A 13,254-nucleotide genomic window follows, 5' to 3' on the forward strand; every position below is an offset into this window, starting at 1 on the left:
GGCAAAGGAGCAGTTGAAGAGGAAGGGGAGCTAAGGATAAGGAAGGGGGCAGAGAGTATGAAAGAGTCAGAGAGAGAAAGGAGGGGGAGAGGGAAAAGGGTGCCTTCTCCAGGGTTGGGCCGGGGCCCCTTAAGCAGAGTCTCCTTGAGGATAAACCATCACTTCTTCCCAGGTTACAAACCAGGCAGCTTTTCCTGCTCCAGCTTTCGAAGAGAAGCAGACACGACTTAGCGACTGAGCACACATATAAAAGTCCATCTTGGCCCATATGTTCATCTCACTCCAGGAGATTCTCTGGAATGGAGAAAGAACCCAAGTGGCAATTGTTTGTGGTGAAAAGCAGCAGAAGAGAAGTCCCGTCAGCTGGAAAGCGTCGGAGCCTCAGCGAGCGGCCCCCTCCCGCAGCTGCGGCGCCTCTTATTAACACAGACGTAATGACATTAGGCCGCCTGATTAAGTCAGCAGCCCTGGGCCCTGCCACCCCTCATCCCAGAGTTACAGCCTCATTTTTCAATTATATTTTAATTTGAACATCTACAGAGAACGCCTGGCGAACACAGGAGTCCCGGAGGAGAGCTGGGCATGGTTCAGCCTGTCTTTCCCTCCCCCCTGGAGTGGACGAAGCACATTTTGCAGGTCTGGGATCTGGGTCCTCTTCCCAGATCCTGAACCTCAGACTTGAGAATTCTTCCAGCCCCATCTGAGTGCCATCTGTTGTCCTCAGTCATGACACAGGAAATGTTCAAGCCAAGAGGATTCCTCAGAGATCAAAATCAGCCTTTTCACTGACAAGTGGGGAAATGAAGTTCCCAAAGGGCCTGGACTTGCTTGGAGCCCAGCCAGACCCAACTCAAAGACTCTAGATTTCTAAACCAGAATCCAAAGAAGCAAACACCTCAGATGGATGTTGGGCCCTCTGTAGAGCCATCTTGCTGCCGTGATAAATGGAAGGGCCTCTGCCACCGAAGGGTGCACAGACTGGGGTCCAAGGGCTGGTGCTGGTCAAGCCCCTTATGGCCTCCTGGGTACCTGTCTGCAGTTCCCAGGGCCGCCACTAGGTGGCCCCAGGCATCGCCAACCAGCGCTTCAGGGTCCAGTCGGTTTCCACCCACTGGGACTGGAAGAGTGCAGAATGCTCCTGCTGGTCTCCATCCTCCCCTCTCCTTGTAAATTGAATCCGCCGAACACTGAGAGTTCAGGTTCTAAATTTTCAGCAGGTGCAGAAGCACAAGGACTGGAGGGAGAGGCCTGCTCAGGTGTCCTGAGCATGTCTCCTCTTATTTCCGAGTCTCCCTTACGCTTCCTTACTCACCTTACACACCTGTGAACAGGTGTGTTAATAGCCTCCTGCCTCACAGAGTTGTTATAACAATACTGGGTGTGGAGCCCCGTGGGAATGGCAGCCCAAAAGTTCCAAATGCCAGACCAGAGTCACATCCTCTGGGAGACTGTTGACAAGCACAGCCTGGGAGCCAGAGTCAGAAGCAAAAGGTCTAGAGCAGGCAGATCCATCGGTGAGGGTCCTCCCGGCCAGCAGGCAAGCAGGCGGAGGGGAGTACGTCTCGACACAGAATGCTCACGAGGGCGGGGTCCTGACCCTCAGCACTGGCCCAGAGCTCTCCCCTTGCACCAGAGCCGCCTTCCTCCAGGGCAAAAGAAAGGTCACCAAGACACCTTGCAGCACCCTGCACTCATTCTGGTGGGAGGCAGACCATGCAAACGCTTGCAGCCCTGCCTGGGAAGTGATGGCCTCGCAGTGGGACAGGAACCTGCGGGGGTGCTGTGATCCACTGTGAGGCGTTGGGCAAGGCAACGGCTTCCAACCACTTCCAGAAGCCCGGTGCTTGTCCATGATGCACTCAACAAATGAAAGCAGACTTCCCATACAAACATCACTCTCATGCAAGGCAGGCTTTCCAGAATGTTCTGGGAGTAGATGTAGCATGACCGTGCAGAGAGTTCAGCCGCAAAACCTCAGGCCTGTGTCCTGCTGAGATGCCTTGGGGTAGTGGATAGATGGGGAGTCTTTGTGCTTTGAACATTACCCTTACCAGAGAGTGGTTTGGGGTTGATGTTTGGTGGAGGGAACTCTCGAGCTGGGTCTTCGAGGAGGTGAAAGGATGCCCAGGAAGTGAGAGCACGTGTGAAAGGGACAGAAGACTGCCAAGGCCTGATGAGGCCACACACATCTGATAAGGCTGGAGAGACGGGAGCAGAAGGTGGGCAATGGTGGGGTAGTCTCACGGGGGCTGGACCTGGAAGGGCTCCTAAGCCAGGCTGAGCTGTTCAGATTTTGCACAGAAATTCACAAGTACCTCTGAAGGCTTCTCACCTCCTTGAGGGCATAGACTGGGGGACAGGGAGACCAGATGGCAGGAGCAGCAGGGGGACAGAGCAGCGGAAGTGACAGCAGAGGTGGGAGGCAGGGCCAGACACTGGAGATGCTTAGGTCGCGGGATCTACCGGACATGGGTCCACAGCAGCAACGGACAGGCTGAGGACTGCAGAAAAACCAGAGTGGCCAGAGGGAAGGAGGAGGGGGCAGGGGACAGGGTGCCCGGCAGCTGATGGTGTCTGGGTGTGAGAGGCCCTGAGAGCTTGTACCTGTGTGAGCCTGGCTTCAGGACGGCCCCTTAGGAAGATGGATCTGGAGCAGAGGGAGCAGGAAGGATTGGCAAGAGGACCCAGAGAAAGGGTAGGGAATCAATGTTCAGGGAAAATTCCCTCTGCAGTGGCACACAGAGCAGATGGACAAGGATGTGGAGGTGGGTACACAGCCAGGACTGCAGGGGACACAGGTGGAATTCCAAGGGAGAGAAAGTAAGGGCAGACTCACAGAAACTTCCAGGGCCCCAGAGGGGTCTGCAGAGGAGTCACTCAAGAATAACTGGGAACAACTCACTGTGTGATCATATGCAAATCCCTTCTCACCTCTCAGCCTTGTTTTCCTTATCTATGTAGTAAATAAAAGGGTGGATGAGGTAAGGTCCTGAGAGTGTGGACCTTCCTGAGTTGTCTAACTAGAGTATATTCCTACTTCTTAAGGAAAACATCAGCTAGCAAGATTGATGGGGATGTCTACACAGCATATAGGCCACTTCTGGACATGCCCTCTGAACAGTCATAGAAGTCTATTTTGTGTAAGTCCAGCCAGGGCTGCTGTGTACAGTTGCACAGGCTAGGCACTGCACAACTCCAGGCACTGCCATCTCTTTAGACTAGAGCATGAGGGAGGCATGCAAAGCAGCCACTCTGCTGAGAGCATCCTGGCTGTTCCATGGACAGGCCCCACATAGAGCAGCTGCAGTGCCTACCCCTGGGAGCCTGGAAACTATTAAAGTGGTTGGAGAGACTGGGAAAGGCCATGTATCAGGCAAGTGAGGACCTGAGTTCAAGGATGACCTGCTGTGTCACATGGCAGGCCTTCCCCCTTCTGTCTGTTTCTCTGTAAAGTACCTGGGACAAGTGGGTCTTCAAGGCCTCGTCCAGCTTGTGTTCCACACTTCTCTGTGGAGCTTGCAGCAGCCCCCACATGGCTGATGCCGAGGTCATGACTCCTGCCAGGGTCCATGACAGACTCCAGCACTGAGGGGCCACGTGGCCTCTCCCGGCCCCTCCCTGCTACTCCTGGAAGCTGAGACTTTTCCATGGGCCTGCATGCTGCAGAGCAGACCCTATGCTGGGCCCAGTCCAACCCACATGCTCCCAGGAGCCCTGGGAACTCACTTCCAGCCTCAGTGGCTTCCTCCTGGCTGTGGCCATGAACCAGGGCTTCGTGACTGCCTTGGCTGCCAGGCCAGCATTAAATGTCCAGACTAAGCAGTTGATCAAGAATCACATGACAGCTGGGCAGTTCTTGTTTAAACCATCAGTATCGCCTTTACACCCCATGAGTAAAACCTCTGGATGTGCTGCTGAGAAAAGCACACAGGGCCTTCATCTTGGGGACCCTCTAGCCTATGGATGGGGTTGGTGAGATTCACTGCTTCGCAGAAATCCAGCCTCATTACAGAGCACCACTTAACATAATGCATAGCACGCACGCATACTTTACAGTCCGTAGAGCCCTTTCCACACTCATTAAGTCACTCGACAAACACCAAGGCCCTTTCTGGGTTAGCTCACAGGGGCCATGGACATGAATCCGCATTGCTCAAAATCATTCACAGAGCACCTGCCTCAGAGCTCATTAGAGTCTCATGAACAATGAGCTTGGAATTATTTTCAGCCCCATTTTGCAGAGATGGAAACTGAGGACAGGAAGACTGAGGGACTTAGCCAAGTGCTTGTGGCTAGTCTTGAACACAGGCAGCAAACTCAAACCCTCGGGTTCTTTGTTCCACCCCAGGTGCTGGGACCTGGGTCCAGCACCTTCCCTTTCTGGGCCTCAGTTTCCTGGCCTGTCCAGTGACAGGGACCCTGTAGAGGTAACACAGCTGTGATGTCACAGATCCTTTGATCCTATATCTGCCATGGGTTTGACAAGCAAAAGAGTTAGCTTCCAAGATCAAGTTGGCAGACAGAAAGCTCTAAATCAGAACAGACTCTGCCTGGCAAGCCAACCAGGCCAGCAGGTGTTCAGGCCAAGACTGAAACATGCACAACTCACTTTATAAACTATAAACATCCCGCAATCCGAGTTCCAGCTGTCTACTACCCTGCCTGTGAGCTGACGTCTGCCGGCTCTGACCCAAGTTTCAGCCCCGAAACTGGCGTTTCATTTCTCCCCAAAGTGTCTCACATTGTAAATCAGATGCTGGGCTATGGAGGGGAGCGGGGAGACTGTCAGAGGCCAGACCTGGCCACGCTGTGCACAGGGCGGAAGTGGCAGAACCCCCAGAGGGTGAAGGAGAAACAGCGGGCCTGCTCGCAGCGATGGAGCTCGAGGCTCCTGTGCACCTGGAATCTGCCCATGAGGCCTCAGTGCTAGGCACCAGGTTGAGAGCAGTGCGTGAAGTTAGAAGCAGCTCGCTGTTAAACCATCATAGAAAGGAAAATATTTTTTTAAAAGGAAAAGGGACTTCCCTGGTGGTCCAGTGTCTAAGAAGCTGCAGTCCCAATGCAGGGGACCCAGGATGGATTCCTGGTCAGGGAACTAGACCCCACAAGCTGCAACGAAAGATCACGCTTGCCTCAACTAAGACCCATGCGTGCGTGCTAAGTTGCTGCAGTCGTGTCTGACTCTTTGCGACTCTATGGACTGTAGCCCACCAGGCTCCTCTCTCCATGGGATGCTCCAGGCCAGAACACTGCAGTGGGTTGCCATTTCCTTCTCCAGGGGATCTTCCCAACCCAGGGATCGAACCTGCGTCTCATGTCTCCTGCATTGGCAGGCGGGTTCTGTACCACTAGCACTAACTGGGAAGCCCAACTAAGACCCAGCACAGCCAAATTAAAAGAAAAAAAAAAAGGAACGTACACATATATGTATGTATATAACTGAATTACTTTGCTGTACAACAGTAATTAACACAACATTTTAAATCAACTATACTTTGGTATAAAAAAAATTTGTGAAAGCAAGTTCAACTTTCTCATTAAAGATTATTTGCAAAAAAGTAAAACATAAAAGTAAAATAAAAAATAAAGCAATTCAGAAACTTTTAAACTTTGTACAATAAAACAAAAGCTAAAAACAAACAGAAACTTAGCAGCCTCCGCCTGATGATTTCCACATGCCCATCCAGAGCCACGCCCACTCTCCCTGCCATCCCGAGTCCAGCAGGGGAATCGCTGGATGTGTTTAAATGACACCTCGCCTCTGCTTCCCAGGGAGGCCCCACAGGAGTAGGCATGCGCGTAGGATCCGGGGTGCCAGACAGTGAGGCTGGGTGTTCCTTCCCCTGGCTCTTTCCTGCAAAGAGGGCAGCATGAGTCAAGCCATTCTTTCCTATGGCCTCTCCCCAGGTTGTGGTAACTGCTTCTTCTCCTTGCCCCTAAGGCTCCCAGCTGTGGCCAGCCAGAGACCCTGCTCCACCCTGGTTGATTTGCCTTAGCCCTGCCCACAACTTTGTAAATGTCCCCTCTACTAAATTCACATTCTCTTCCACATATGCTACATATGCTATCGGATTTCTACCAGGAGGCTCACAGACACCACCATTTACTGCACATCATAGAATCTAGGGACATCAGCTTTAAGATCCACTATTACTTCTATGTCTCACTAACAAAAGATAGACCTCTGTCACAATGATGACACAAAGGAGACTCGTAAATTATGACACTTCTTTGTCATCTTAAAATGTTTTTATTTCATCTTTGTTGAAACTTATTTAGACCTAGAGTTTTTTATTTAATCGTGTATCACCCTTGTGCATACATTAAAAGGAGAATCAGTCAAGGTATTTGCAGAACTTCTCCATACCTAGAGCCCACCTTTGCCTCAGAATCATGACGTCCGTGTTGGTCCACGTGGTGCTGACTCAGGGCTGTCATGGGCACTGGTGATGCAGTGCTTTGAGAGGAGTGCTCCGCTATTGTCCCTAGCATTTTTTTCAAACCACTACCTGCAATATGCAGATTTTCATGTGCATGTGTGAGCAATGGAATCTACATTAGGACTCACACCTGTTAGCATCAACTGTACATTTATAAACGGTACACTGGTAGCTTGGACAGTAAAGCATCTGCCTACAATGCGGGAGACCCAGGTTCGATCCCTGGGTCGGGAAGATCCCCTGCAGAAGGAAATGGCAGCCCACTCCAGTATTCCTGCCTGGAGAATCCCATGGACCGAGGAGCCTGGTGGGCTATAGTCCATGGGGTCGAAAGAGTCAGACAGGACTGAGCGACTTCTCTTCATTTTAACCACTTTACCCAGCTTTACCCAGCTTTACCCAATGATCTATACATTCAAAGAAATACCAGTAAAAATCCCAGCAAGTTATTATTTGGATATCACCGAACTGGTTCTGAAGTTTATTTGGAAAGATAAAAGACGCAGAACAGCCGACATAACACTTAATAAGAACAAAGTCAGAGGACTGACATTACTCAACTTCAAGACTTATTATAAACCTACTGCAATAAAGACAGTGTAGTATTGATGAAAAAATAAACAAATAGATCAAAGGAACAGAAAAAAGAATCCAGAAAACAGACCCATACATGTATAGTCAAATGATCTTTGACAAAAGAGCAAAGGTGATAAAATGGAGAAGGGATGGTCTCTTCAACACACGGTGATAGAGTAACTGTGCCTCCACATACCAAAAAATAAAAAGAAAGAAAATAAAAAACACAAAATTAAAATAAATAAATTAAAAAAAAGAAAACAAAAAACACAAAAGGATCTAGATCATGGCCTTATGCTTTTCATAAAAATCAACTCACAAGGGATCACAGACTTAATGTAAAACAAGACCATAAAATTTCTAGAAGACAACATGTGTGATCTTGGGTTTGGCAATGAGTTTATAGATACATCACCAAAAGCACAATCCATGAAAGAAAAATCGATAACGTGGATTTCATTAAAATGAAAATGTTTGCTCTGTTAAAAACACTCATAAGAGAATGAAAAGTAAACTACACTCTGGTAGACAATATTTGCAAAACATACCCGATAAAGGACTAATATACATAATACATAAAGAGCTTAACAATAAGTAAACAAAACAACCCAATTTAAAAACGGGCAAAAGATCTGGATAGAGATCTCTCCAAGGAAGAGAAACAGATAGCAAAGAAGCATTTGAAAAGATGTTCAACATCATATGCCACTAGGAAATGCAACTTAAAACAACGAGATACCACTACACACCTACGAGAATGGCCAAAGTCTGGGACACTGACATCAAACGCTGACAAGGGTGTGAAGCAACAGGAACTCTCGTTACAGGTGGGAACGCAAATGTTACAGCCACTGTGGAAGACAGTTTGGTGATTTCTTACAGAACTGAAAGTCTTCTTACCATACGATTAAGCATTCTCACTCCTTGGTGTTTACCCAAAGGAGGTGAAAATTTATGCTCGCACAACAACCCACGCACAAATGTTTATAGCACCTTCATTCCTAAATCACTGAAACTGGAAGCAACCAAGATGTCCTCCAAAAGCGGAAGGGATAAATAAACTGTAGCACATCCAAAAATGACTTATTATTCAGTAATAAAAAGAAATGAGCCTTTTGTTGGCTCTCTGACCTCTGTCTGCGCCCCTAGGTGACCGTGCCTGGACTGATCTGCTGGAGAAGAGGCAACCTCGAGTGGCAGAGATGAGTCATGCTTTTGAGGCCAGTTCAGACCTCCAGCCAAACCTCAGGAAATCAGCCAAGACTGGCTCAATCAACAACAGCCCTGCCAAATAAAGACTTAGGAGAAATAATAGTGGTTGGCTTAAGCTCCTAAAATTTAGTTTTTTTTTATGTAGTCATAGCTAACAAATTCAAGTATATTTCTTTCTCTCATATTTGCTATTGGTTTTCTTTGCATGGTTATGTTTATAAACAGTTGGGTAACCTGCTGTTTTTCACTTAACTTTATATCCAAAGTATGTTTCCATGAAAGTACATGTCTTTATGATCATCATTTTAATAATTCAACAATAAATAGCTAAAACAAAGGATTGGCAAGCCATGGCCCCTGGGGCAACTCCAACCTAGCATCTGTTCTTATAAATAAAGTTTTATTGGAACACAGCCTTATCCACATCTATGGCTGCTTTTGCACTATAATGGCAGGCAAGTAGTTACAACAGACTCTGTATGATTCGGTCAGCTGAAAATATTTATTATCTGACCCATTTCAGAAAATGGGTCAGAAAATATTTCAGAAAATATTTATTATCTGACCCATTTGCCCACCCTGCTTTAAACGTGCTTTTGACAAATTCTTTTCCGATGGATTGTCATGGAAGAGCCTGCCTTTCTGTGTCCAGGACAGCATTCAGTGTTTGGGTACTTTTGTTTGTTTGCTTTTGTATTTACACATTAAAAAAATGAGAATAAAAAAATAGTATTTTCTTATTTTCACTTGAATTTCTTAGACTATTGGTGAGTCTGAATTATGTTTTCATTTTTAAATTGTTTCCTAAGTCACTTCTTTAGAGAATTCTCTATTGCTCATTTATTTACTGAAAGACATGTTTATTTGTTTTGTTGGCCAATTTGTGTGAGCTCTTTCTGTAACTGAAATATTAATACTTTTCTCACTTATTTGTCATAAGTCCTAAAAAAAAACCCTTGCAAAGGCATTTCTGTGATTAATCCCTCAGGTGTCTGTGCAATTCTCTTAACCTCATTGAGCTCCAATTTCCTGATCTACAGGTAGAAATGGTTGGGGTTTTTTCCACAGTGTTCTTCTGTAAGCGTGATGAAACCTGAAAACCACTGAAGAACTGAGAGTTATTATTGGTATTATTATTATCCATGAAAACAAGTTGGCAGAAATTTTAAAACATCCAATGCATTCTGCCTGATTTGAAGGATGATATAGAACAGTGGTTCTTCAGCTGTATTCCGTGAACCCTAATATAGCAGTCAGGATTCCTTCCGTTCTAAGTGAGAGCAAGCCGAGCTCAACAGGCTTAAGCAAAGTAGGAAATCTATAAGCTCAGGTAACTGTGAAGTGAAGGATTGCATTTGTGCAGGTAGAGCCAGATCCCGGAGTCCAAACAAGGTCTTTAGCCCTTGTTTGCTTTTTCTCCATCTCTTGAGCCTGCTGTCCTCTGACTTGGCTATATTAGGAAGTCTCTCGCCTGTGGATGCCCACAGATCCTGCCTTCCGCTCAACCAGCCAAGCAAACCCAGAACAAAGAGCAGACTTCTGATTTGATGCTCCTAGGAAGAGTTCCAGCGCTAGACCCTGGACCAACCCAGGTCACGTGTTTTTCCTAAGCCAATCACTGCAGACAGAGTGTGGCACTGGCTGATTGGCAAGGTTGGGTGCATGGAATCCCTGTCTGAGAATGGGTGAGGGTGGGTCCACAGAGGAAAATCAGAGTCTGTTATGAAAGAGGGCACGAGTATGGCCGGGCAGAAACTAGATATGTCTGCAGGTGCCTGGGGGGGCCACACTGGGAACTGGCAGGCCAAGGAGTATGGGGACCCTGCTCTCCTCCCGGATTTTGGCCAGATTACCTTCCTGTTTATCTGTTTTATATAGTGGGCCTGATGCTAAGATTTCATTTGGAGAACAGCTGCTGCTGCTAAGTGAGTTTGGACGTCTGTGATTTAGGCAAAGGGAAACATGTCCAGAGAGGGGGCTGTGGATGTGAGGGCCCTGAATCCACTTTTTGCAAGGGGCCATTGAGGAACCAGCAGCCAGGAGACTCTGAGGACACAGGTACCACATTCTTGGAAGAAGCATTTATTGATCATCTACTGTATGCTAGACCTGAGATGACAGTGGGAGCAAGATAAAGACCCATCCTGGCAGGGGACTTGCATTCTAGTTTGGTAGACAGCAACGTGTGACTAGGTAAATTTTGTATTACAGCTAAACAGTCAAGGAAATCAACCCTGAATATTCGCCGGGAGGACTGATGCTGAAGCTCCAATAATTTGGCCATCTGATGAGAAGAGCCAATTCATTGGAAAAGACCCTGATGCTGGGAAAGACTGAGGGTTGGAGGAGAGGTGGGTAACAGAGAATGAGATGGGTAACAGAGAATGAGATGGTTGGATGGAATCACCAACTCAATGGACTTGAGTTTGAGCAAACTCCGGGAGGTAGTATAGGACAGGGAAGCCTGGTGTGCTGCAGTTCATGGGGTCACAGAGTCAGACATGACTTAGCAACTGAACAACAACAGCAAAAGTTAAACAACATTGCCTGCTGTGGAGGAAATGACATAAGAGTGATGGCATTAGAGGACACTTTACCTAGGATGGTTGCTCGGAAGAAGTGACATTTGAACTGGGATCCTTGAGAAGGAAACCTTCAAAAAGTATCCTGGTAGAGGCAACAGTAGTGTAAAAACCTAAGATGGGTGTGCATTTGTGCATTTGAAGGACAGACAGCTTTGGAGCAGAGGAAGTAAGGGGAGTGAACTGGTGAGGGTGCAAAAGGAGCCAGAGCCAAGTGACAGAGGATGTTACAGGCTTTGGAAGGAGGTAGGAGCCCTGGTCCCATATATGGAGGTAACCAAGGGAGCAAGCTGGTTCTGAGAGGCCAGAGCAGTGTGGGGCTTCCCCGGTGGCTCAGTGGTAAAGAATCTATCCGCCAATTCAGGAATCTCAGGTTTGACCCCTGGGTTGGGGAGGATCTCCTGGAGAAGGAAATGGCAACCCACTCCAGTACTCTTGCCTGGGAAATCTCATGGCTAGCGGAGCCTGGTGAGCTACAGTCCACGGGGTCACAAGAGTCAGACACGACTTAGCTACTAAACAATAAGACCAAGGTGTGGCTCAGGGGGCAGACATGACAGCTACCAAAAGAGAATTTCCATCCCAGCGCACTTTCCCATTACTCAGAGTCCTACCACAGAATGGGTGGCTTGGAGATGAGCTCCCCAGCCCCAGAGGGATGCAACCAGGGTGGACAAAGGCAGAAGAGGCAAAAACACAGGGAGTGGGCAGATTTCTGTGACATCGGTGGAGGAAAACAAGCGAACTCAATAATAATGCTTAACAAAGTTTACGGTGGCAGCGGACCCACTTGAAACATTTTAGCAGCAGCCCTGCTGTGATCAGAGCAATCTCTGGAAATGATTTATTTACATATAAAAATGAGACATTTCCCAACAGCCTCGCAACAGCCCCTGGGGTGAAGCTCTCATTGGACGGCTCCTCCCCCAGGTCCGGAGACTTTGCCCCTCGTGGGCTCCAGCCTCTGCGGGGGGCTGATTGCCTCACCCAGGGGAGGCGGCGGCGCCAGCCCAGCTGGTGGCAGTCCGGAGAGTTACTTCTCCAAAATAAACCCCGCATAAGCGTCTAGATGTGTGGCTGAGCATGAAGCACAGTCACATTTTTATTCCAAGAATGCAAATGAATCCCTGAGGGGCCTGGAAGAGGCAAAAAGGCCTTGACCCAGAAGCACTTTAAAAAAAAAAAAAAAGAAGCCTGAGCTGGAACCACCTAGTTCCACCAGCTCAGGCCAGACTTGGGGAAACTGAGGCTCTGGAGTCAGTTCAGGGAGTCACAGAGTGAGGAAAGGGGCAGACCGGGCTGGAGCCTGGCTACCCGATGCTTCCCACCCAGCACACGATTGCCCCATCAGGGCTCTGTTTCTTTGCCCGGAGGATGCTCCTCAATGCAGGCAAGTAGTAGCCTGGAAGGCCAGGCAATGCAGATTGTCCTCTCAAAGGGAGGCACTCAGCCAACTTCCTCTGAGTCCGGGCTGGGTACCAGGGACCCAGCGGAAGAGGGCCAGCTCTCAGCCGCCTGGCAGCAGCATCTGCTGGAACCTCGTCTGGATGCTGCAGTCTGGACTGGGTCCCTCCTGCGGCTCAGGAATTAGCAACTGACCCAGTGGGGGAGGAAGAGGCCGCTTCCATCCTGACTGTCCTTGCCCCATTGCTCCTCAATACCCCCAACCCCACGGCATTAGGCTCTCTGCTGGGTTCCAGTCACAGCAGTCTTGTCCCTACCCGGAGCCTGACACACAGCAGGTGCTCAAAATGGGTTGCAGTGACCTGAACCTAGCCCACACAGACCCCCCAGTGATTCATCCTGGCCTGGTGGGCCTGTGAGCGGGACCTTCATGGTTGTTGCCCCCACACCCCCAGACTTCCTCCACCAGGAGGGTGATCTCTTCTCTTCCCTCCCTAGAACAGAAGACACTCCAAACATTTCCCACTGGAGCATCACAGAGGCCCCCAAAGGTGGAGGATGCCCGACCATGAGGGTGAATGGGAGCTTCTCCCTCAAGGGGGCAGTCTCCTCCTCTCAAGTGGAGGAGGGTTCTTCACCAGACAACCTTCCTTTCCCAAGACACATCTCAAGTTTACTTTAAAGTCTGGTCTTTTCCATTTGGGGCTTCCTTGGTGGCTCAGATGGTAAAGAATCTGCCTGTGATGAAGGAGACCTGGGTTCAGTCCCTGGCTGGGGACGATCCCCTGGAGGAGGGCATGGCAACCCACTCCAGTAGTCTTGCCTGGAGAATCCCATGGACAGAGGAGCTTGGTGGGTTACAGTCCAAGGGGTCACAAAGAGTCGGACACGACCGAGCGACTAGCACGTACTTTTCCATTTAGAAGAAACACAGTGCACCCCAGGCCCCCACCCCAGTCTCCCTTATTGTCATCGTGCTGAAAATTACCTAACCTCTGTCCCTCAGGCCTCAGACCCAAAAGCCTTTTCAAAATTTCACT

The 13,254-nt window shown here is 48.8% G+C and overlaps 1 long non-coding RNA gene across 1 annotated transcript in view; it reads left to right on the forward strand.

Annotated features, from left to right (window-relative positions):
* LOC102404643 overlaps positions 1 to 5,234 on the forward strand; it is a 29,858-nt gene extending 24,624 nt beyond the window's left edge. Inside the window, exon 6 of the long non-coding RNA XR_006640396.1 lies at positions 173 to 5,234. This is a non-coding gene — a long non-coding RNA (uncharacterized LOC102404643). The remainder of the gene's footprint in view (positions 1 to 172) is intronic.
* The last annotated feature ends 8,020 nt before the right edge of the window (positions 5,235 to 13,254 follow it).

Source organism: Bubalus bubalis, chromosome 20 (assembly GCF_019923935.1).
Source record: "Bubalus bubalis isolate 160015118507 breed Murrah chromosome 20, NDDB_SH_1, whole genome shotgun sequence".
Classification (NCBI taxonomy): domain Eukaryota; kingdom Metazoa; phylum Chordata; class Mammalia; order Artiodactyla; family Bovidae; genus Bubalus; species Bubalus bubalis.